Consider the following 26848-nt stretch of genomic DNA (forward strand, 5'->3'; position numbering starts at 1 on the left):
CCAGAATGACAGGAAAAGGGTTAATTGATTTCTTTTTTAATCATCTAGACCTAATTCAGCCTCTTCAGTGAATAGAAATGTAAATTTTTTCATTCTCTCCTATATGTGTATTTGGCTTATTGAAGTGTAAGATAGTCTCTTCAATCTGCAGAAACTCACTGACGTGAAAAGATAAATGTATAGTATTTGGTTACCATGTATTATATACTCATCATAGTGCCTACACAGGCAGATATTCATTAGTAATAGGTTGAAGTCCTTTGAACCTGTCTAAAAGACTGCTTATGTTCTATGCTTACGATTGGTCACACTACCTTTTGCTGTACTGTAAAGAGCAAATCTATCTAAAATCATAATGGTTCATCTGCAACAGTTCTCATTTATTCTCCACAGGCTTTTCTTAAAGTGGGAATTGGGAATTCTTATTTCTGTCTTAAGAACTACATGACTTTTTCCATAAAAGGACAATTATTTTAAGCAGTTGAAGCTGTAAAGAAAGTAGACATCAAATTGTCTTCTCAACCCACACTGATTGAAGAACAGTCACTTTTATACTGAAGGAAGCCACTTGGCCCTCTGGCAAAGTAAGAACAAAAAACAACTGATATTTTCAAAGCTGAGTGAAGGATTTAGGCACACAATTTCCATTTTAATGTTAATGTATCTGAAGCCATGGACATATGAGTACGTGAAAACCTACAGCAAACAGTAGCATAGCCTATGCTTGCCTATGAGCAGACACTATACTGAAACATAGCTATTTGTAAGAAGGGTGAAATAAGCCCTGATTCATTCTGTTGTATATACACCACTGTTAGGATGGAGTTAAATTATTCTGGGGGTTTTGCTACACGTTTGTATCTTGAGAAATGCAAGATTATCCTTAGGCAACTTTATTTCTGTTCCTTGAAATGTATGGGTGCTTTCTATACCTTGTATGTATCACAACAGTTATGTCAAGCTGTTACCATATTTGCACTGGAATCCAAAACAGAGCATCAAAAACAACATATGACCAAACAGCTGACTGATGACTGTTATGACACTAGTCTTTAGTAATGACAATGAAAGCTCTTGTCATTAGTGTTTAATTTTTACCTGCTAGTATGGAGGACATAGTGGGGACAGGATTACATGCCAACTTGGGTATGCTTGTCACAGCTCTATGTAATATATGCATTAATTCTGTACAGCTACACTATACCTTTTCAAAGGCTTTGCATAGTCCTTTTGTTTTAGTTAAACTCTCAACAAATTAAATTTCTCATATTTTAAACCTAAGAAAATTTTCTGTACTTGTCAAATCAACTTTAGTAGTGGTTGATAAACCACCGCAGAGATTTATTAAATGAGAAGCTAGAAACAATATTCATGAAAATGTCTCATTCCTTGTCTTTTTGTGTTCTCTTTTAAATTTTTTCTCTAATTTCTAAACTTCTGCACCTATCTTCTCCAATTGTAATGTTTTTCTTCATTTTTCATGCCTAGAAATCTTCCTCTGACCACCAGCTACTTAGTAATTCCAGTACTCATTTCTCTATTGCTAGGGAAGGATATTTTGACAGAAGTTCACTTCCATTTTCCAAATGCAGTATTTTGTTTTTCCACAATTTCAGTAAATGTTTAACTTTCTGGCTTCTCCCTAAATCTGATTCCATATTTACCCCTTGATATTAAGAACTTTTCTCATATCACGCCCCCACTCAATCCTCCATCGCCCCTTCCTACCGCAGCAGCACCAGGGACCTGATGGCACTTCTCATTTACAGTCTCCACTTTAATCCCAGCTGACTTTCCACTCTGGCACCTCTTGTCACCCAAGGCACCTCCACATGGTATCCCCACGCAGCAGGGGGAATCACTTCAATCCCATCCTTCCTTACAAACCCTCCCAGTTGCTCTAGTTTGCCTCACTCTTGGGTCACTTTGCAGCAACGTTAAACTAATGAGATCACAACCTATCAACCTACAAACAATTCCTCTGCAGAAGAACCTGTGTGGGTAAGAGAGAGGGAGCATGCTGCTCACAGCCAAGGCCACCATGCAAGCAGCTAATGGATTGAAGTGATGTTATATGTAGCCAAAGGAGTAATTAATCAGGCACAGGCAGGTTCAGTGGAGTTGTTACTGAGAGGCAGCACATGCACACACAGAGCAGTCCCAGGCAATGTATGTATGCTACACCTCACCTGTCTGTACATATTTAAATGACTCAATAAACTAAGATCCAGATGCAAACAGGTAGTTGTTTTTTTCTTCTTTTTGGTTATATGAAGAAACAATAAAATTGCAAGAGAGCCAAGACTTAGAAAAGGACAAGTGAAGGAGAAGACCTCAAAAGATCATACAAACATTACATTCACAACCTAATATATGAAGTCCAAGTGAACAAAACCTCTGAACTTTTAGGCGATTATGCATTGAGTGCATTGAGCTCGTTCTTTCCATATTTTCCAGCACTTTGAAAAATATTAGCAACATCTACTATTTTAAAAATAAATGGGCACTTCAGTGTGCTTTTAATAATACAAAGAAATTGAGTTGATGAGCATTTCACCTAAAACCGTTTAATGTGTTTCTTCAGCCAACATTCTATAGATATATTATAATCACCTATCATTAGAGTGACAGTACTTGCATTATGCAGTAAAATAATGGTGATAGAGGAAAATACAATTCCTGAAAATATTTGAAACAAGCTCAATAAATCTTAGATCTTGTGGGGGTTCAACTTACCTTTATTTTTGGGCTTAATTACTTAAGCCATTTGGGCCATTTATTTGGGACTGTCTTTTGAGAAGAAGGAACATTAAAAACTAATTATGCTTCCTTGGGATATAAAACTCACTTTTGAAAGTGAAAAGTATGAAAGGCAAAACCCAAATTGTTTAACATACGTGTTAAATAGAGTAACCCATTTCATAAAGGAAATATCATCTGCATCTAACACAGGGTCTGCCAAAGAAAAGACCTGATTAGATGGAATAGTACATGTCAGTATATTTTTTAAATGAACAATACTTCAGAGTTTTATTGTCCCTTTGGTTCCAGTCGACACAATGACTTCACAGAGTTAAACTAAATGCAGACTCTCTAAGGTCACAAGTTCTTGGTCCAAGGTAGCCCTAATTAATCAATGCATATAGGTCTTTAAACACACTGGGAGAGATCTAATAGTCACACGCTCTTGACTGTTACATTTCAGCACAGCTTCATGGGTAACAGCGGCATTTCTGTTCAGGTGCTTTAAACACTGGTGATACAGATTTTCAGCCACCAACATGCCAAAGAAGTGATAAAGCCACCTGGCGGCTTGTTCGCTTCTATCAAAGCCTTTGGCTGGATTATGATACCTCTGCAGCTTCTGTAGATTTTCTGCCAAAATCGGATGGGTGAAGAGAAGTCTGGGGAGAGGTATTAGGCCGTTACCAAATGGGGGGAAAAAATGCTTAGTATCCATAAACCTTGAAAGATACAAGTCACTAAATGAATTGCTATGCTAAACTTGAGGAAACAGAGGCTACAGACTTATGTAAATATGTGCATTTCTAAGGACAAGTCTCGGACATAACGTTCATCAGTGTGCAGTTATCCCAAACACATCATATGCTTGGCCCTATACTTACAAAAAATCAGTGTAAGGTTACGTCCCTATTAAAGGCTGCTGAAAGACTACATTCATGATGCAATGTCATCCCTACTTCTCATGCAGATCCAAGGACAGTAGCAAAACTACAATTAAACTAGTGTGCCTTACTTATTCAGGATTTGAAGGATATGTTTTACCAGGATATATTATATGTGTGCCAGGAGAACTTTGCTGGCTTAATATACTCACATATGTTTTTCTTGTAAAACACTCCCTATTAGACGAACTTTTTAAGAAATAATAGCGGTGGACAATGAGGTGGATCCAAAGCAATTATAACTCTCAGGCTAATGATGGGTTTTTATGTTTACTTTCTGGGTAAATCATTTTCCTCAAACCAGGAAGGAGTGGAGTAATTTGGCAGGAGCACACTTCTGTAGAAGACGGGTCCATTTAGATTTTTAATTCTTGTATTTTTTTAAATATTGCATTTATTATATATTACTTATTCAAGGTTGCACCTGCAGAATAAATCTTCACACACTTGCAACCCATTCTAGGGATAATGAACCTTTATCTCCTTTTACTGTTCCATATAATAATTTGAATAATATCTACTGTTTTCCCCTAGCAGTTTTTTGTTAACAAAAGAAGAAAATATTTTTAGCCAACATATTTAAGTCATATAGGTTCAACTCCTACTGTTGCTTTAGATAAAGCCTTTTAAATGTTACCCCTATGGAATATATAGAAGGGTGTTATAGCTTCCACTTTCACCTGGTTGTACCTTTTTTTTTTTCTTTTTTTTTCTTTTTTTTCTTTTTTTTCTTTTTTTTCTTTCTAGAAACTTTGCCCAAGTAAAATTTGAGGACTATTTTGCATGTGTAGCTCATCTCTGCAAGTATGCTGAATCCTGCTACACTGCACATGTATGATACTTCAGTCCAGAAAAATCACAAATGTGGTAATCTTAATTATATCTCTGAGGGGCAAGTTAAGACGACATCATAAAGTAACAGCATTAAAATTTAGTCTCTTACCTGAACTTAAACCTGTTTCTCTCTTTGTTGCCTGACATATGCAAAATGAAAAAGTTTTTAACTGTAGTGTAATTGTATTTCTTCGGAGAGAGAGTTTGCAGCTTATCTTTTCACTTCCAAGAATGAATCCAGCAAGATTTTTACCCAGGTCTTGTTCAGATGTACAAGGCGGTAATATGGAGAAAGAATGAAGGGAACTACTCTTTGCATATGCCTCCTTTTGAGGGAGGAGGAGTAGGCAAACTCATCCAAGACATCTGCTTTCCAGTGGTGAAACACAGTATTCATAAATGATGATGAGAAAGGCACAGTACTTCCATGAACAGCTGCAGTGGCAACTCTTTGGCTTCATGAGGTTGTGATTTAGTCCCTGGTACTCTATCTTTTTTGCCTCATGCTAGAACAAGGAGAACCACCAAAGCCACTTGATCTTAAAGAAAACGTCCCCAAAATGCTTCAGATAGATATGAAATTTAAAAAGAGACATAGATAGACGTTCAGGTTTACCATTTTATTACTCATCTCAAGTTCACAATTATAGCTTTCCATATAGCAGCCTAGACTTTCAGAGGCAATTAACTATAAATCTCTCTTCTGGAACTTGATATGGTAATTCAATGTTAGTTGGACCTATGTAAAATCTATGGGATTGATGGTTATACTTGTATCATATTTTCCCCCATATTCTCAAAAATTCATTTACATATTAAAAAGCCTCTTCCTTTGTGTCCTTGCCACTTCTGTGTCATGATATAATAGGCTATTTCTTGTGCTACAATTCATTACATTATATAGAGCAAGGAGAAAAAGCTGAAAGCATCTGATAATGGGAATACTTGTCTAAAAACATGCTCCTAGGAAGTCCATCATCTAAACACTAGAAATTCTCATTTTCCAGTGGAAGGCAGATTCATCCTTATATTACAGTGATAAGAAAAATATCATATGAATGGGACCTGTAGTCTAATTAAATGAATATACTAAAAGTTTCTGTTTTTGACAGGTAAGAAGTAGCTGTCATTCTTTTCAGCACTTTGTGAATTAAGCTGCTGTCCTTCGTTATCCCAAAAGATTATTATTGCTGTTTCTTGTGAGCGCAGTGAGCTAGAACAGCAGAGATAATAGGTTATTATAGGAAAATTTGGCTTTGACATTTATATGATAAATTTGAAGTCAATTAGATGAAAAATACTCCATTAGATAAAGTGAGTGTACCAATTACTGCACTGAAGAGCTATTGCTAATGGTATAATTGAAATTTATAGAGTGGTGGGCCCAGCACTGTAGAATTAGATTGTATAAGTGATGGTAATAACAGGCATGTAAACATCTTAGTTCCTAGCCATTTGCGGGCTGAGAATGGAAGGGTTTTTTTTAATTAGGAATCTATTTTCATAGATTCAACAGATTTTCATAGATCTTGATGTTTAAAATCCACTCTGTAATTAGCAGGAAAGGGCTTATGTGAGGCATCTAATTTTCTCCATAAGTCCTAGAAAAATAAAAGAAATAGCCTTGTTTTAGTAAAACTTACATGCCTTTTCATGCAAATGAAGTATAAGTAATGATTAAGAGAAAGCAAAAATAAAAGAAGGCCTCCCCAGCAGGGAAAACTTTTCAATGCTGAGAGAATTAATCAAATGTGTAACTTAATATAAACAAAGAGTAACAAGAGAAATCGAGAAAAAAATATTTTGGTCAGATTTATGTAGGCAGATGGCAAGAAGGGAAAGGTTTCTGTCTCAGATACTGGACTATAAAATAGTCTTGTGAAGGAACTATATGAACCTCAATTTATAGAAGTTCAAAACTAGATGGAGTGACATGCTGGAAAATAAATACTACAGAAAACAATGCTAGACTAGATCAAGAGGATGGGTTAGTAGGAATTTAATAAACCTATCTCATTTCTGTTTTTAAAAATTCTCTATTTTCAATAAACTCTTATCCAAACACAACAGTCAGGAAAACCATATAAATAGGTAATGTACTGCAATCGCTAATTATGATGCGCTACTTTCTTTTTGTTTCCTTGTGTTTATATCAAACTGTTATCTCTTGCCTTACCATCTTTCTTTATTGAAAGAGAACCAAGCACAATGTGATTCATTTGCAGGACTGCAAGTCCTGCTGGATACGCATCAAATAATAATGAGAGAGACAGACACTAATCTGGGGAGACCGAGACTTACCTGACACAATGTTTTGATGAAACAGAATTTCATACTTCTCCTGTGACTCAGTGGGAACACAAAGGCGACGCCTGCATTTTTACGGCAGCAAACGTTACAGTCCGAAGGCCATGAGGAGTCCCTTCGTTGCCACACCATCTCTCTGCAGGAAGCAGCCACAACTTAGCTGCAGAGCACAACTTAAAATGTAGTTTTCATTGCCCTTATGGGGCATGCCTATGGGAGATGAAAAATACTAGCAGGACGCCTGAAGGGAAGTGCATACAGCCCATATTTTCAAATTCTGTTGCCATTAAGCTAGGCTCTTAAAGCTATATTTTGATGCAAACTGACACAAATTTCAAATATGCTGATCCTCTTCACTGACTTGGACAGAATTTATGGATGTTCACAATCTCAGAAAGTCAGTTGCTTATGCACAAAAATAGGAGTTAAGGCTTAAATTGAGGCTAACTTGAGGCCCTCAGTTTTGATCATTTTGGCTGCAGAGTTTCAGCTAGAAAAAAACAAAAACAAAAACATTCTTTGCTGTACATGCGGAGAGTTGAATCAGTAACACAGAGATGAGCTCTGATGAAATCCAAAGGAGTCAATTCTCTACTCATCCATTCCATACAGAAAACAAACAATAACACATTTACTCTGGAGTGTTATCTCACAGGTGAACAAGATGTCCCTTGAACAACAGAGCCCATAAACCTGGTTTCCTACAGATTTGTGTCTTTTCTCCTCTGACCCCCCTGTTTCTTCCTCCCTCCTTCCTCTTTGCTCTTCCTATGCCCTCAGGTAAGACCTCTGCAGGTAAGAAGCAGTCTCTGATGAAACTAGTCTGGAGGCAAACACACTTTCCAGCAAGTGACTTCCATAGCACAAAAGTGCAGTGGCAGAGTTCAGCCTGCCTTTTCCTGAGGGACTAATTTGGGTCTCGCCTTCGCCAATCTGATGCCAATTTTTACAATTACCTTGTGGGAGCATAATTATCTTTCTATCCTTATTTCAAATGTTGCCAGCTGGTAACTGGAGAGGGAAAGAACACAGCAATCACTTACGCATTGTTTCTTTCAGGAACTAGCTTAAAAACGAATTTAGGTAATACTATTTTTCAGTAATGTAGATAAAATAGGAGATTATATATTATGAGAGCACAAATACGTGCTGAAGATAAGGTTGCTTCCTTGCTTCCTTTATGAACTCTGTTCCCTGAGCTGTCATCACTTCTTCATTGAAATTTTGCTGCCTACTGAGATTTCTACAGCTGAAAATAAGGGAAGCAATACTCCCCGCACGACTTACTGCAGGGGAAGGGATGAGACAGCTGCCTAAATCATTTCCGGCTGGTCTGCTAATTCTTTCTTCACTTATCCCACTTATGGGACCCCATGTCACCCTTCCAGCTATTGCAGCCAGAATAGTAGCTTCGACTTTGCTGACACTTCTTCTCTTTTTTCAAAAGCCAACTATATCTGCTTTCAGATACATAATATTACCAGTTATTTAGCTCTACACACAAAACCCATTTCTTCCAAAATGCTCTCTCTCACAAATCCAGCTATTATTCTTCCTCAATCAAGTTTCTACTCAATTCAGCCTATCAAAGGAAATTTTCCAATTTTTCTTCTATGAGCATCACTTCCCCACTCCCATTCCACCCAGTGCAATCAGACATTTGTGGTGCTTCTCTTCTTATCCTGTCAGTCTTGACAACTGATTCACACATTCCTGAGAAAAAGTCATCACTTCCTACTAACAATCCTTACCTCTTGACCTCACTATCAGAGGCACAACCGTTAGAGAACAAAACCACTAACATTCTGGCGAACTGGGGTTTCCTTATGTATCATCAATGGCTACAGCTAGGTGATGAAAATTTCTCAGGAGCTGCTTCTAAATGATCACGCCATGTTATTCATTATTACCTGGTCAGCCAGCATGCTATTACAAGACCTTCTGTTGCCTCCTTCCTTCAATACTGCTGCGCAGTCATTAGCACACTTGTCCAATATATGCACGTACGCACACAGAGCTATTTTATTTCTTTTTTAAGTTTAATGAATGAAGCACACTGAAGTGGCATTGGGATCCTACCTATCCAAAGAGCTCATTCTGAGATTCCAGTCTGAGCTTCAGCCCGCTTATGCTTAATGTTATACAAGGGACTTGAACAGCTTGAAGAAACACAATGAAGACTGCCGCTTAATTGTGACTTATTTTCCTTTCATGCACAGCATTGCCACTCAAGAATGCTAGTATGGTTCCTTCTTTTATTTCCCTCCACTTAATCCATAACATACAAATAAAACTTCACCAGGCTAAAAGGCTTTTGTGCACTGCTTTTTGTTTGGCTTTTTGTTCGGCTTTTTGTTCCTTGCTTTTGTTTTAAAAGCTTTGTGTTTCTGGATGAAACTCATCTTGTGAGCAGGAAGAGTCCTAAAGGACAAATAGAGTTTTAAAAAGCTCTGAGGCTGCAACTGGAACTACAGTGAGGAGTATTATTTATGCTAAATATTGCTGACTCCATTTGATCTTGTAGTCAAGGCTGATCTCGCTCACTCACTACTCTAGGACCTCCGCCAAAAAAGAGCTTGATTTTGTTTAACATGCTTAGTGCATTTTTACTATTACATTGGTATTGCATTCCTAGGCCTACCAGGGAGTTTTATTTCAGTATCAGGTCATTATTTCCAAAGATCTGCTGAAGGTAGAAAACTGGGTTTTTTTGCTTCACCAAAAAGGATAGCAAAATGAAAAGACAACTTGCTCTTTCATTGCTACATGGTTCTCACGACAATAGTTGAATAGTTGAATAATTAGTTTCAGAGTCAAAACAACCGGGCATTTGATAATTTATTGGTTAGTGCTTTAGCTGATCATTAAAATCTTTTTTTGTCTACACATCCATGTTTGTAACACTACTGCACAGTCCAGCTGACATACACACTATAGGCCCAGTTTTCTTCTTTCTTTTGCTGTAAATCAAGAACAACAAAACTAAAGGCAACAGATTAGCAGTGAAGGTGACAAGTGAATCAAGATCTATTTTCATCACAGTAAAATGAGAGTAAGCCTATTTGTCCCATTTTATGTTAATGTGAATGAATCAAGTTAAAATTTAGCAAATTCTTTATAATCACATAAGTCTCACAGGCCACATCCTCTCCATTTCAATTTTAGTTCCCCAAATATCAATTCTAGACAGCGTATGGCAGATATGTGCACTGAATAAGATACACAATTATCTTCTATTCAGAGCTACTCCCCGTGTGCAAGAGCCCTAAACATCTTTGGACTAAAATTATAAATGGGTATTGATGAAATAATTTACTTCAGCTTTTATGTTCTCACTCAAGGATGGATCAAAATAATCTCTAATGGTCAGACTTTCAAAAGAACTCGGTGTGAGAGCTCCCGCTGGGAACAATGACAGCTACTAAACGTGGAGCTCTTTTGAAAATGCAGTCTGATGATATCCAACATTGTTTATCATTCAGAACAGTTCATTTTCTCCTTTTTGCCTCCTTTAAAAGTACCAAAGGCTGTGTTTACTAGCCTCTCTACACCTTCCTCTACTATGTACCGTGCTGCCTTCCAGCCAACATCCATGTAGTCATTAGATGAATTACCCAGCCATTGAAATAACTGTAGAGCAGATGCTCCTTCTTAAAAAAGAAAAAAAAAAAAATCTTACTGTAACGTAATACAGTTTCTTTGTATTTCTGAGTTACTTTTGTAAATACTGCTGAAACAATAATCTTGCATTTGCAGTGCAGCTTTTTCTCCAAAAGGATCAAAATAAATTTTTTAAAAGGCATTGAAATTTATTTTTCTCACAACTAAAATACATCTAGTATAGAAAAGCTCAAAATACTATGGCACATTTAGATTGTAAATGAAGAAAAATATGAAGGGTAAAATTTTTAGAAGTGCTTAGGGGACTTAGGAGGTTTTAATCCCATTTTCAAAGCAACTTTAGCTAGAAACTTCCAAAGAGAATAATGTGCAGTAGGAACCTGTGTCCTGCTGGTCCTTCACAGGACGTAGGCCTGTACTATTATTATTATTTTTTATGAATTACATTTTCATGCCAAGTCTACTTTGTAATAAGCATTGTTGATTAGGAAGCCACGTTTAATTTACTTTGAGGGCAACAACTGCAACAGCACAGGGATCTATAAAAACGGTATTCTGGAACACTTACCAGCAAAAACAAGCATCTAACCAGTCATCATTTCCATTCTCTGCAACTCCTTTTGGTCTTCCTTGGGAAATCTCCCAGCTTGCTGCTCCCGCAGTATTTTGTTCAAAACATGTAATATTTAACGTCTAGAGACCTCATGTTTCTCCCTGTGGGTTGTTCCTGTTCTAAGTCATCCACATATAGCAGCAATCGCCACAAGCAAAGAAAACTTCCCTCTCCTTTTATTCCTTCTTCCACCTTTTCTGATGGGTACACTATTGTAAAAAATAAATGATGAGATTAGCTGTTAAATCTTGCTGAAAAGATTTAGATGACACGTAATTCACAGTTGACAATTTTACAGGTTATGTCCTTGCTCAGGCAAAATACTCACTGAAGCTGGTTGTTTTTTACCCAGAAAGATTACTAGGATCTGGCTGCAAGTGGCTTCAAACAATATTGTGCAATTTTGTTTCATTTTCTCTTTTTGCAAAGTGCTTTTAAAAAGTCAGTTTAATGAGAAATTTCATTGTCTAATGGGCCGTGACTGTTCATGATAGGATTTCATTTTAAATTCAGTTCATTATGCTGTCATTAGAGAAGATATAACTTGTCTTATTGCATCTTATCATTTACCACGATTTTTATGTCCATTATTAGTTTGGATTTTCGAAGTAAGATATTCACTCAGCACCTGATTAAATGCAGAGCATCAGTCAAACAGGAAGATAGATTACCTTATGGCAAAAAGCAATGAACTGAATCTCAACAAATCTGGTCATTTTCTAATTCTGCCCCATTCTTACTCCAGGCATGTCATTTCATCCTTTGTGGTAAAGTTCCCTGTCAAATGGAAAGACAAATAGTGCCTTTGTCCCACCCTTTAGCTGACCATTTCAGACTGTAAATTCTTCATTCTTTCATTCTGCATTGTGTGTAATACATAGTGTGGTAGAAACACAGTCTTTGTTGAGCTTCTTGATGTTGTTCTAGCTCAAAAAAGTAGACAACCATGACCATTTTTGTATCTCTCTAAAACTTGGTTTGGTTCACTATCCACCTGCTATTCTCAAGACCATCCACTTCAGCACTGATTCCTTACATTTATCAGAATGCTAAAAATGATGAGATTTGAGCTATACAGACTGCCTTTGCTCACTGCACCAGCCATCACTGAAGCCTCTGACTATTCTTTACTACTAAGACTGTTGTAATATCAAGGTCAACTGCATTGTTTCTAAGCAAGCGAATATTCCTTTAAAAAAACCTGGCTACTGTCATAGTGTCAAGGCAACTGATGGAGTTTCAAAAATATAAGTTTAAGTCTAAAAAGATCTTTAAAAAGAGTTAAATTTCACTTTCTGTTGCACTAGATTCAGTACAGAGACACAGCTAGATATTGTTTACTTAGATTTATAGTGGTTCTCAAAATACAGAGAAGAAATAAAATGAATGGACAATTTAGGAAAGATGTTTCATTGCTCTTTAAGTCTCATTTTGCCGGCAATGTCCTCTGAAAGCTGACAAATGTATGTGTTGTTGTGGCTGGAAATGTAACTTATTATTCACTCATCTTTTGGATAAGATTGAAGAACCCACAGCCTTACCTCCTGCCTGGAGAAGCGCCTATGACACTTCTCTTAACGGGACAGTAACAGCTACATTCACCCATTTCTCACATGCTTTGCCAGCATTCTTCAAAGAGGAGCTGGGCAGAGAATTTCTTGACAAAAAGTGAATTCATTCCCAAATGGCACATCAATACAGCTTTGCTACTTGCAAAATCTGGTCAAAATGAAAAATAATTTCAGTTATAAAAAATGGGATGTTTTTCAAAATACTTATAAAAGTTTTCCATTTTTAAGGAGCATTTTCTATTTTAGAATTGCTTTTTTTTTTTAAGTTTAAACAAAACTAACCCAAACCCTTAACATGAAATGAAAGTATTTTTATTTGTATTGAACAAATTGTCCAGGTTAACCCAAAGCAAAGCTTTTCCAAGCCACCGCTTCTCCATTCACTGCAAACTAAAAAATATCAATGATACTCATCTTGCTTTGATCCAAATGAAATTTTTTCCCTTCACTTTTCACTTTGGCCAAAACACTGGAAAAACCTTCATTTGCCAAGCTCTATACAACCACAAAGGATATGGCTGAATGCTTTGGAAACCTCTCTGGCAATCTGGAAGATGAGAAGTGCTCCACTACATTTATACATCCCGTAATTTGTGGAGACAACATTTCAGTACAACGTATGTTCTGGATACTCAAAGATACTCTAGGCAGTTGCTTAAGTCTATTGTGGCTTTTAAAGTAAAGGAAGTTTTTACAGGTTTTCTTGTACTGGGATCTGAAGTACAGAGCTAGACAAGGTGGAGATTTGCTCAATGCTGAGTTCTTTCAAAAAAACTGATCTATATTTCACAGATGATAAACAGATGCAGCAGAAATATTTAGCATACTAGCAGCTTCAGATGCCATCTTCAGGAAATGGGAAATCATATCGGTGTGTACTTTTAGATCTATTACAGCCATATCAGTACTACTTGATTCCTTAAAATGGTGGCATTTGTGCAGGTAGAACAAGCTGTCACTGTCTGACAGGTTTAGACTATTTCACCGAGGACAACCCACTGCAAGGCAAAGGCAGTAATTGATTCATTTTTCTCCACATGAGAGGCTCAGTGACTTGCCATCAAACCACCTCAGAGTTACTACAGAATGGAGCTGGGTTAATGCAAAATTAAAAGTTACCGTCTTTGTGCAATCTTTATTCACAAGCCGTAAATATAAAACAAAGCCCTGTTTATTGTTATAGTTTGCATTTTAAGTGCCTTACTGTTTTATTGCCAATTAAAAAAAAATTCTGGAGAGCTTTAAAATCTAAAAGAATTTGTGCTCCTTTACTCCAAAACAATCCTACGTATTCTAATCATGCCACGTACTCAGCCTACTCTTTATTCAGAAAATCAGTGGGAAAACCCGACATAAGTTATTTGGCTGCTGGCAGAATCCTCTTTTGCAACATGTACTCTTCTTTTCCTGACATCCCAGGAATACAGCTCAACCTTGTCGCTAGGACGAGCCAGGCTGGGAAAGCTGCCACTCAGGGCTGCAGTAAGTCTTTCTGACACTCAGGGCAGGCCGAGTTCAAGTTTCTTCAAGTCTTCCCCCAGCCTCTGCAGCTCCTGTATCTTATAGAGCAGCTACAGCACCCAAGTCCCAGGTCTGGTTTTGAGCTGGGAATGACCATTGCTCACCTATTTTTCCCAGATTTGTCCTCTCTCGCTTCATCTTTGCTACGTTGCCTGGCTGCTATGCCCCATACCCAAACACATCTCACATTCAGTGAGAAGCAATACGGGTATATGCATCCTTGCAGGTTATCTGTATATTAAGCACGGCACTCCAGCATTTGAGAGATCAGCTGTCTGAAAAGTAAGTATGATTTAAGAGTAACTGTAACTCTATTAATGTTGACTCACTAAGGTCATAGATCCTTACAACTGTAAGCAAATTGTACAACTGTAAAATAATAATCTTACAGATTAGGCCCATCTGGAACAACTTTTATTCATTAAATTTATAAAGCAAATGATCAGACTGGTACTCCCAAAGATGCTTCAACTCCATTGTATAATACAATAAGGAAGTGTAGGTTTCATTCTGGTAGAAAGAGAAAATCTGAAATATTTTGAACCTACAATTTACAAATTTCTTAAATCAAGAAATTAAAGCCTTTAGAGATTGACAAAGAAAAAAAAAGCCAAATATCTTTAAAAACAAACCCCTCAAATTAATAGTTCCTGAAATAAGTAAATTTGGTGAAACCTTTTACTCGCCTGGAAAACCTGCATTATGGCTAACTGCAGGAGTGAGTGAATGAGAAGGAGGACCACAGAAAGAAAAATGATTATCGTATGGTTCAGCCCTTATGCGCCAACTCTGAGAGTGGAATCCTGTTCGTCCTCTGACCCAGGACTCCTTCGCAATATTTGGCAAGCAATTATCTCACGTGTGACTGCTCCTGGTTTCCAGCTGCTGGGTCTAGGACACTTGGAGTCAGTTGGCAGGACTTGCTGAGTGCCATCAGCTGCAGCTGAGATCAATTATAGCTCAGTTGCAAATGCTAAAATATCTGGGGAGGGGGGAAAAAAAAAAAGGATCTCTATGTTTCAGTCTAGAAACCACAGACTGGATGACATTTCTTACAGTTTCAGAATTTTAGCCTTTACATTTCTGGGCTTCGGATCCCCTGATGTAAAACAGCAGTATCACCATGTGTCTGCAAAGTGTTAAATGAAGAAGGTAAGTTCATTCATATCCGTAAGAACTTTGGAAATAATATTGAGAGCACTGTAGAAGTGCCATGAATAAATGAAGTTTTATTCAGTGCAGCATTTGGATAGTTTGTAAAAAGTCAGTTTTCAAGGCCACACACCAAATGTGGGGAATGAAAAAAAATATGGTGTAAATCCCCATGGAATGACACCAGAGCACACAGAGAAGACAATAAATGATAATTTAACCAAATGCCATAGACAGCGCAAGCAAAGAGGAGTTGAACTGAGGATGCATGGGCATCCTTAATTCTGAGATCTCTCATCTGAGTTTTTGACTTTTCATATTTAAGAAGGCTTTTTTGCTTTCAGTATTAAAAAAGCTATTTCAGTCAAGCTGACTGAACCAAAACAACCCGAATGTACAAATAGTACATTTTACATTTAAAGGAAATTCAGCTACTGGGGAGATGATTTATCACCAATTATTATGGAGACGATTTATCTGAAATGGAGGTCTCTCTATCAGGGAAAATGCTTATATTATTAGCAACAATAACAGAGAACTGAATCCATCAGTGGCCGCTTGCAGGCAGTTCTGATACTGCACAGGAGTTCAAACCTTTGATGCCAGCTGTTCCAACCATGGTGTTTCTTCAGAAAACACTGCTTAGGCCATGGTCGTAATTCTTTAATGGTGAATAAAAGAAATTCTACAGCTGATTCTTGGTTACATTAGCAGGGTAAGAAGATGATGTGACAGTGAAATACTGGATATACTCTGCTTCTTCCCGTGCTTCACTCGAGGGAACACTCAGCACTTTCTGACATATGGTTTCCTATACAGGTCAGATTACTTGCAGTCCAAGTACGTTCCCAACTTCCGTCCTGAATAACAATTACGGCAGTGACTTTCATCCAGTCTTACAGAAATCACATATCCTAAAACAGTCACATAATGCTACTAGGTGCCCTTGCTGCTTCCATGCTTTTAAGATTTGATTTCTCTCAGCAAAAGTTTACTGAAGATGTGCTCAAGTATTCTTATAATCCCAAACTGTTTATAAAGAGTTTGTTCTCCTCTCTCCTGATCTCCCATCTCTATGTTGTTGACTATGCATCAAATATAGCCCTTTTTTTTCCCAGTGGGACTATCCAGAGAAGAGTGACAAGTCCCATTCCACATTTGACATTTTAATCAAATGTAAAAGAAACTGGGAATACTGCTGCATTTCTGCTGTTGCAGGTGAGGTTGCTTTGTCCCTGGGCCATCAAATCTCTGCACAATTATAATCTTTCACTTCATATCTGTGCCACTCTGAAGCCAATGGAGCCCAATCTAAAGAGGGATATCTGTCACTGCATGCCAGGCCTACGTAGCACTACACGAGGAAAGAGCATGAATTCTCTTAGCATCTCCCAGTAAATTTATGCTTTGTACTATCATTTGGAAATAGCATTGGACTAGTAGGTGGGCAACTATGGCAAAAATGTTAAGACTCTGGCAAGATAAAAGTGGATCTAAAGAAAGTAAAAACCACAACTGAAGTGTACAGACAAAAATTAAATGTCTGTTATTTTGCAGCCCAAATACACTTAATCTGCTTTTTAAAAGATACAGTAAATGCAGAATTTCACTGTGCCTCATTTGCAGAACCACTCTTCATAGTGCAAAAGCACTTCATAAGCAACTCACACATCACGAAAGCCTGAAGCTTCGATGGGTTCTTGCCAAGATAAAGGTAGCTGAATGTCATATGCTTTGAAGGAGTAGCTTTTGCCGGCCACATTCATGACATTAAGTAATATCTAACACTGTTGATTCCAGTGAGCTTTCTCATAATGCGTGGGACCACTACATGATATCTGACTAAGGATAACAGTAACTGGGACTTAATTATTTCAGGAGGCACACTGATTTAACATCACTGTCTTGTTTTCAAACCAGTGTTGACTAAGGCTACTCCTAAATAATATGCAGATAGGAGATTTCATTCCCACTGTCCACCTGGCAATTGGAAACTGGTTGGAGTTAGAGGGCACAGCTGAAGAGCAAAACGGGCTTTTTCCTTCTTCTCCCATGACTGTGAATTCTGCATTGAGCCTCCTGAAGGCCAACCTTAAAACTCACCTCTGACCTTTTAACATAATCCAGTAAGAGAAAAGGTATGAGAGCAGGAAGGTTGTGACCTCCGGGTTGTACAGGGCAGCTCTCTTGCACAAGCTCTGTGTTTGTAAACGGCCCCTGCTGCCGAAGCTCTCACTTGCCTTTATCTCTCAGTGAAGTGGTTTAGCCCAGGCAAAATGAAATTATCTTTCAAAGCTGTGTATTTTGGTGTTTTGAGGATACATTCTTTCTTTCATCTGTTAAATTTTTACTGAGATATAAACACATCAGGAGATCTAAGTCTTAAGGTCTGCACTGGGTCTGCACTGATTTTTTCCCTAATGTAGCACGGTTAGAGTCTGCTGTGTTTTTCCAATTACATGCTTCGGCTGAGAAGTCAAGCTGCCTAACCAGAAACAGCAGAAAATTTTATCTATAGACCTGTCGCTCTAGCGAGCAAATCTCTCTGGAAAAGGTGACACAGTGTGTGTATGTGCGTTGTCCTTCTTTCTAAATCAGTTCATGTCCCTGTCCTAGGGTCCCAAAACTGGTTTGTTACCAGTATTCCAGCAGGGAAACATGCTTCCAGATACATGACCTCCAATAGACCTTAACAAGCTCAGGACCATTCTTCCAATGATCTAGGGTGACTAACATCCAAATCACAAGACCCTATCTGCCCCTTCTGATAGGGTATGTACTGGCTCAAAACTTTGTGCCATTCCTAAATTATTAATTCTATCAATTTGTTATCTTCTACCAGAGTAACTGTTGTTTTGCTTTGTTTTATTTTTTAATCCTAAACACTGTAACATCGGTCCGATAACTTATCAAAGCTGCGTTAGTACAAAAATAACCACATGGATTTCCTGCAATTTTTCATGCATATGTGGGATTTTTCCATACACATATGGAGTGAACATTTGAAATTATACTCTGGTAATCTGGCACCACACCAAATTACCAGAATTGGTGCCATATGGGCCATACAGTATATGGGCCATGAAGTAGTCTTTGCTTCCTCTAGCATTTTATTACTCTAAAATTTGTGACCAGCTTTGGCCAAAGTTCCAGACTGCTGGAATTTTATTTTCTTCTGGAAAAAGGCAAACCATTTTGTAGGCTTATTTTCCTTATGGCATGGAATAAATACATCCCTCTGATTTGCAGCAGGAATTTGAAGAAGTGTAAGAATGACAACTGACCGTATATCAAGAGACTGGTCAATGTAGCAGGGATTTTTTTCCTAAAATATGCTGGCCTGTAAGAGCAAGTCTGATTCCTAGTTCTTCAGAAAGCACACGAATTGATCTCTAACATTTTGCTGAATCTCCCTTCCATCCCCTGCTCTGCTATCTATTCTAAGAGCAGTCTTGCTGTGATAGTGTCAAATTTTCTGTACCACGCCTACAATACTCATATTTCAATTAACATGTTCCATAGGACATCAGCAGTGAACAAGTTTAAGCAGGTTTTTCTAGGACAGTTCTGTGGGTGCATGCAGGCACAAACAGTGATGACATCTAATTCATCCACTCTATTGTTATGTGCAATGAGAAACAAAACTCAAGAGGACTCAACATGAGAAGTGAAAGCTTTAATTGTAATTTGTACCCCTCCAAAGAACTGGATGTTCTTAATATAAAAACAGCTCTGACAGAGAAGAGGCATATTGCTATTATATTCAGTGTTAAAAATCTGTCTGCTACTGACACATTATGGTTTACTATTTAAATCCACGATGCTCAGAAACCCCTTCCTTTCTCATCTGTCTCACTTTATCACTGAATTGCTCTCCCTTCTATTGCTGAAATGCTTTTTGAATATGTTCTTCTAAACAAAAGGATGGGGGGATGTCCAAACAGTAAGCGTCTGGTAACAAGTTCCTTCCTGCATTAATTGAAGTCATGTTAACTCATGCTTATTTGCATGATATCTCATATGTTCAATTTGTGATTCAGCATCATGTCTTCATAATAAATTAAGTCTGACCTTTTAAATGACACCTTTTATTACAAAGCACTTTGCACATGATACACACAGTGTTCCCTTTGCAGTAGAGTAAGATGATTAAATTTGACAATAATTTTCCATTGCAACACTTTTTGAATGGAAAATAGAATTTTAGGTTAAAAAAAAAGTATCCGTTTATGGCAAAATTGAATCTTTCATGAAGAAACTAAATGCAAATATGTGAAAAATTCTCATTTTTAGGAATAAAAAGAAAGATATTTGGTCACAACTGAAAAGTTTGCATTCAGAAACGGGCTTTCAGTGCCCACCTTCCCTGCTCTGGCCAGCTTTCATTTTTCTTCTTGCACCTTTATCAGATTCCCAGGTCACAAACTCACATGGAGGCTCAGTAAGAAAATACAGTGATGTGTCTCAGGAGAACATGGACACAAGGGGCCGAGACTAAAATCTCAAAGTACCAGCAAAACATTTGCAAGCAGATCTTTTCATCTCCAGACCAGGAGCTTTGGTTGAAAACTGCACTAGGCACAATACTGGGGAGGGAAGATGCTTTGAGCTGGAGAGACCAAAACACTAATCTTAATTTCTAAGAACTAATCTGAAACACCCTATGACAAAAAAGCCTGCAGCTTGATCTGCCAGCCAAAGTAGTAGCCCAGTAGTATCAGTATTTAAATCAGGGCTTTTAGGTAGCACAAATAAGTGTGATGCTACACACAGTCTGGCTCAGGTCAGATCTATCTATTGAACAGGCACTGAATGACAGAGCTTCACCTGAACACTAAAGCTCACTGACTGTTAAGTCCTTCTTCCCAAATGTATCAAATGGCATTTTGGAGTGCCCTGGGTGCTGAAAGACCTCTGTTTTTTCTCTCTTAGAAAGCACGATTCTTTATTCTAGTCCTGGCAACCCTGATATGAGCATACCCTTTATCCTCATTTCAAACTTGTGTTTCCATTTCCCTCCCATCTGTGTAATTGCTAGCTCAAGTGCTGTGCTCTTAGTTTTCCCTAAATCTAGCATTTGTGACATACGTATAGCAAGCTTCTTGTATCACATTTAACTCAATAATAGTCAAGGGAGTCTTGGTTACTTCTGTGCTGCATCTCTCCATATATATTTGCAAAACTACTTCATCGTCCTCCGTCAACTCCTTCCTGAAATTCACCTGTTCTCAATATTGCCTGCACTTCCCAAACAACCAGGAAACCCATCTGGCTTAGCTGCTGCCTGTCCTGCCAGCAGCAACATTCCCTATTTCCCTTATATCCTTGTTTGTCTTAGATCATAGGATCTTTAGGCACAGGGGATGTTTTCTGTTATGTATTTATAGCATGTCCAGCATAATGACTGCAGTTCCTCTGTAATACCAGGGGCAATCGATGTGAACATTTTTATTTTCTTTTCCCTTTCATTTTCAGCTGGTTTCTTGATAGATCCATTATATAAAATGCTTCAAATACCCCCCAGAAGAATACTCCCTTCCATGCGTGACTTTCTGTTCCCTTATTTAAATGACTCAGTGCCGATCTCCACAGGAATAGCATTTTTTGTAACAGAAAGGAGGAGGGTGAAATCTGCCTTTATACCCCTGTCCTAGAAGGTACCCTGTGTTTCACTACCAAGCTTTTGCTAATGTTCGCATCACAGCCACTCTGCCAGAAGTATTATTTAGCCAAAGGAGACAATGAAGTAGTACACAACTGCCTACGACCAATCCCTATCCCATTTGCAGATCTGACATAAATAGTGAGATAAACCCAGGAACATACAGCTATGCACCAAAACTTCAGGCTCTTTGCCACCAACATCCCACCCTATTGCACATTCCAGAGCCCCTGGAAGCAGTCAGCACAACAGATGGGGCAGCAGTAAACAGGAAGAAATATTTCTTTCCAGCAATCCGTCCCCTGAACAGTATCCTGCAGTTTCACTGCTCTCTCTGGCAGTCCTTGGAAGTACTGGATTGACCAGTAAGAACTAAATTAACAATGCCTCAAGGAACATGGCCTGTGTCCAAGTGCTATTTATGATTTACAGAGTTAAAGGAATCATCTACCCTTTTCCACATGACGCATGCCCATGCATGCAGTACTGTCAGCAAGGAAAGGTGAGTCGACAATGACCATGTCGTCTGTCATTCCAGCTATAAGGATTACCTGTCCCACTGCATATTAACAGGCATCGCAGTTTTCTACATTCTGATACTGATGAACATGTCACCACCCTGTCAACGTATGATCCAGCATATTCCCAGTACTGCAGATTTGGACCAGATGTTGTCCATACTCGCGCAATTTGTACAAGTTCTTTGGCGAAGAAATAAGCTAAGAAAGATATGCTCATTGGAAAGTCTTCCAATAAAGGAGACAGATGAAAACAATAGGAGTAAGTCCACAAGAAATAAAAAAGACAAGCATAATAACCCTGAAACCATCAACGCTGAGGCTAGCGACCACTTTCAGAGAAGCAAAGCAAAGCAAACGCGATGCTTGATTGCATCAACAAAAGGAATAAAATTTAAAGTCACGGGTAACTGAATTTAAAAAAAATATGGAATCAATTTCTAAAAAATTGTGTGTCTATCAATTCAATTATGTTCTCATGACTAATAAAAGTAATAAGAAAAGAAGCAAGATGAAGAGTGCTCTATTATAATTCCATGGAGGTAAGAGAAAGGAACTACTAAGCTAATTTAATAATGTGGTTGTAAAATATCTGCATCTGAGTCTTCAAAGAGATTACCAAGCTCACAGAGACGGGAAAGTGAGAAGTCAGCAGGACATTTGAAAGAAGGGAGGGAGCAACATCTTCCATCCACAGCAGTGCTTTTTGGTTCAATGGGATGTTACATTCAAAACTAAATTACTTCAAGCCTATTTGTGATGCTCAGTAGGAAATACATTTCTCATATAAACAACGTCTGGGAGACAAATCTGCCAAAGTGTGGCACACTGATCTGTATTTTTAGCTATGGAATGGTACCCTGGAAGCTTGATACCAATTTAATATGCTTACATAAAGGAAAAAAAAAAGCAGTTATTTAGATGCTGTTGAACTATATTACTTTTATGTGATGCATGTGCTTTAAGCCTGTTTCACACTCAGCTTTCTTGCTTCCTAGAGAAGACCAACGGAAGCAAACTCAGTTAGAAGGTGTTATGAAGGCGTTATGAACTGCAAGGAAGTGGTGCCTGTGGGTTTTAATAAGTTACACCAAACAAGACAGTCTCACATGGGACTAAAGAAGCAATACAGAATAGATCAATTCTAATTCCACTCTAACAAGCGTCATCACACCCGCAACTCAGTGGAACTGAAAATGTTGGGGCAGGGGCTTGATTGCCCAGACAGATGTTCTGGAGAGGGAGAAGAAAAAGGATCACTAGGAAAGTGATTTACTTTTGTAACAGGGCACTGATTCAGCCAGCGAGTCCTATGGTTTTTCCATAAAGCAAGTCCTATGAAAGAGGATAAAGAGGGCTTTTTAAACTTAGAAACATGAACATATACCAGAACTGGAAAATTTTGAAAAAAGAGGAGAGAGAAAAGAGGAGCGAGGAGAAACAGAGGTGAAAGATAATCTTTGTGTGATTATGAAAAGCAACAATAGCCCCAAAGTCCTTCATTGACTAGACTCTGGCCCAGGCCTTTCTTCACACACTTTTATATGTACATTACCAAATTCTAAGTTTTTCCTGGCTGTTTTACAGAAGCTTTTCCTTCAAAGATACTTGCACAGTTGTTCAAACGTCCTTGCATTAGCAACTTTTTGCCCCTTAATGCCCCTTAACTTTTTTCTTTTTCCCGCTTAATGTTGTTCAGTTTGTGGTCAATTATTAGAAAGCAAGGTATGAAAGGGAGGATGCAGGAGCATGCTAGTGTTAAAAAGATGGTCTTTTGGGGACTAAAATTTCTGAGACATCCAGGATAGATGCCTTCAGTTCATGTAAGTAAAGACATCACTTAAAATGACACAGAAGATTAAATTCCCCATAATGATGCAGACTTTTTCCTTCCTTCCATTTTGCTGTTCATAAGGACCATTTTATATTGCTTACTCAGAAAACAGTTGAGAAATTATGTGTAATAAATATTTCCTTAAATTGAGCTAGCAGAATCTATTTCTTCTTTTAAAATATATTGTTTCCCGTTTACTTTGTGCTGGGACTTGTCTGTTAAAGAGAAATATTGCTTGAGGGTCCACTCCTCATTTAAACAAATGCTATTAAACCAGAGTGTGAAGATACTAAGGAAACTACTGAAAGACTTCCATGGCTGCACTAAATCAAAGCTAATGCTTGAGACAGAGTAAGTGGAGTTGTTCTTCTGTTCTTTGTCAGTGTTAATATTTTAAGTTACAACTCCTCACTAGACTTTCTCCTCTTCTATCCCCTCCTTCTTCTTCTGGGCCAGAAATTCCATGAGGCTTCTCTGACATATGGCTCACACTTCCACTTCCTGACATTTACTGAGTTTGGAGTACTGCTCACACTACATTGAATTTTTCATCTGAATGCCATGTTAATTACAAGAAGCATTGTGCCAATTGCAAGCACAGTTTACCTGGAATATATGGCCTGGTAAACTAATTAGGGCACCATGGAGTGCTAATGCCCTACTTCACAGAGGGTAATAATATAAGGAATGAAGAGTTTTCAAGAGCTTTTACTGTTGAACTACAAATTATTTCCTGACCTTTAATTATTTTTTCCCCTCCAATATGGCATGGTTTCCATCTCCATAGTCCACATTTCGCTCTTGAATGCACCCCGGAGTTAAGTGTTCTCATGACTCTTTCCCTCTCTCTCTAACTAGAAAAACGTCTTCAGCGTTTCTATCTCGAAAGCATTAGATATTTCTGAACAGAGGATTTCTCAAAGACTGCAGAAACTTTTGCCCATATATTATTGTGCTTCAACTGTTTCCAATAATGCAATTAGATCTGGGTGAAATTTTTTTCTGAAAGCAGTAAAATCATTAAAGAATGCAGCTTTAGGGTCACAGAAACTACTCATAAATTCAGTTCCAGTTTAGGGAATAGGTTCTGCCAAATTAAAAGCTGGGAGACATTTTTTAAAAAGTCCGAGCGCTACCATTTATAATTTGTAAGACAAAGTCACCTAGTTTGGCAGCCATCATGAAGCAGTTGCCTATGACTAGCAGTTCTTGACTTCTTGGGTGGAGGGGAAGGGAAGGATGGAGAAAATAGAGCATTGATGGACAAGCGTCAGGAAAGTGTCTACTGTACGTCTGAAAAACTAGCAGCTTCATTTAAATAAGTGTGGGAAGAGGATAAGTAAGTAGAGTTTTAAAAAGGCTGGAAAAAAAGAAAAGTAGAGAGAGGAGTGGGCAGGTATTTTTACTTAGATAAATGATTTTAAGTAGCTAATGGTAATAGAGGCAAAGTTAAAAAGAGCAGGAACAAGATGAGGTGTTTATAGAAGAGACTAAAAGAGGGTGTACAGAGAAAATCAGAGAGATTGAGACACAAAGCAAGACACTACTAGTAAAAGACAAGGCGAGCAACAAGAAATCATTCTAAAGAAACATTAGTAGCAGGAGAAAGACCAAAGAAAAAGAATTTGTCCACAATGAAGAGAGGAAAGCTATCCACAGAGGGGAGCCCTGAGATTTCAGTGCCTTTTTTGAATCAATCTTTACTTAAAATGTCACCTTGCAAGCAAATGGTCATTACAATTAGTGCTCCTGAGAAAAGAGCAAAACTTCAGACTGATTGAGCCTGATGAACATTATCTGAAGGTGCTGAAAGAACTGGCTGAAGCAACTGAATAATTATTAGCATTCATCTTCAAGATCCTACAGAGGAGGGATAAGCTACTGTAAGACTGAAAAAGGATCAGCACAGTGCAGTTCTTTAAAGAGAGAAGAAAGGAGTAGCTGGGAGATTTATAAATCAATCAGATTAACTCAAATTCCTAGAGAAACAAATCAAACCATTTGTTAGAATCAGGAAGATAACAAGGAGGTGAGATGCAGCCAGAGGTGGATTTGTTAAGAACAAAGCATGTCAAAGAAATACATTTTACATCTAGAAACAGGTAACAAACCTTCTGGAGGTGAGAAACAGTAGATATGATCGATCTCAAATGAAGTAAGTCTTTTAACATTGTTTTACTCACCAATGTCAGAAGCAAGCTAGGGAAAAAAATCATGTTAAAACATTCCATGTGATAGAGAAGCAGATAATGACTGGGTGGCTGCATCCAAAGAGTGACCATTTGTGGTACAATCTCCATATGTACTGAAGGGTTCTGCAGGGTCTGTCCCATGTTTCATATTGTTCAATATTTTAATTAATTATCAAGGTGATGGAACATGGAGCATGCTATTAAATTTTCAGGTGAGATGAAGTTTGGAAGAACTGCAGTCATACTGAATGACAGGTTTAGAATGCAAAATGATTTTAGCAAATTGGAAAAATGATCTGGAAGCCTGCCACTCAACCAAGATAAGTATAAAAATATATATAAATTTGAGGGTTGTGGATTACCAGCTGAAGATAGGTCATGGAAAAGGTGTTGGAATGGTTTAACAGGAGGATAGTCTGCAAACCATATCCTGTGATCTTTCCTCTGAGTACCTTGCTCAGCATTAATAAGCTCTCAGCTAGAGCACAGTGTCCTGTTTTGTGCAACATAGATACCAACTGACGAGAGTTCAGAGGAAGGCCAGGAGAACAACCAAGAGTCAAGGAAAAGCACTCCACAAAGACTGAACTACAGAGGGTTTTTTTATTATTATTATTCGAAGAAAAGCCTGTTCTCTGTGGCAGATAGAACCAGAGGTAACAAACTTAAATCGCAGCACAGTAGATTCCCATGGAATGTTAAGAAGCTCTCCAGTGGGAAAAATAAAGTACTGAACTAGATTGCCAGAGGAATTGTAGAGTCTTCAACACTGGATATCTTAAGATTAAGTTAGACAAACTCTCTTAGGAGTAACACAGATACAGCTGATCCTGCCTTAGGACTCAGGTCATGAACTAAACAACCTTCTGAGCCATCCTCCAAATTCATTTGCTATAAATCCATAATCCAGCAGGTTTGCTGTCTGAAAATACACATGCACAGTGTGAAGAGAAAAGCAGAACCGTGCTTGCTTCCTCAGAGTTGTGAGCTGCAGGTAGCACAGAAATGCAGGGCACAGGGCTCAAGCTCAGAACTGCACCCTCTCGGTTCTTTCATTCGCAGACTGTCATTTTGGGCAAGCCACACTCCGCTCTCCACTTGTTTCTCCTTTTACAATAATTAAATCTCCTCTTACTAATCAAATAAGAGTAATAAAAGGAAGTTTTTTTTCAGAAGCTCCTGGCTGAAGCCATAACACAGTGGGTTCTCTTTTGGTTGCCGACTGTAGGTATTATGAAATTTATATAAAATTTATGCCTAAGGTCTTGGGATATTATCTGGAGACACCATCTACAGAAGGTAAGTATGTCTCAATATCAAACCTATCAAAGCAGCAT

The sequence above is a fragment of the Apteryx mantelli genome, chromosome 9 (assembly GCF_036417845.1).
Source record: "Apteryx mantelli isolate bAptMan1 chromosome 9, bAptMan1.hap1, whole genome shotgun sequence".
Classification (NCBI taxonomy): Eukaryota; Metazoa; Chordata; class Aves; order Apterygiformes; family Apterygidae; genus Apteryx; species Apteryx mantelli.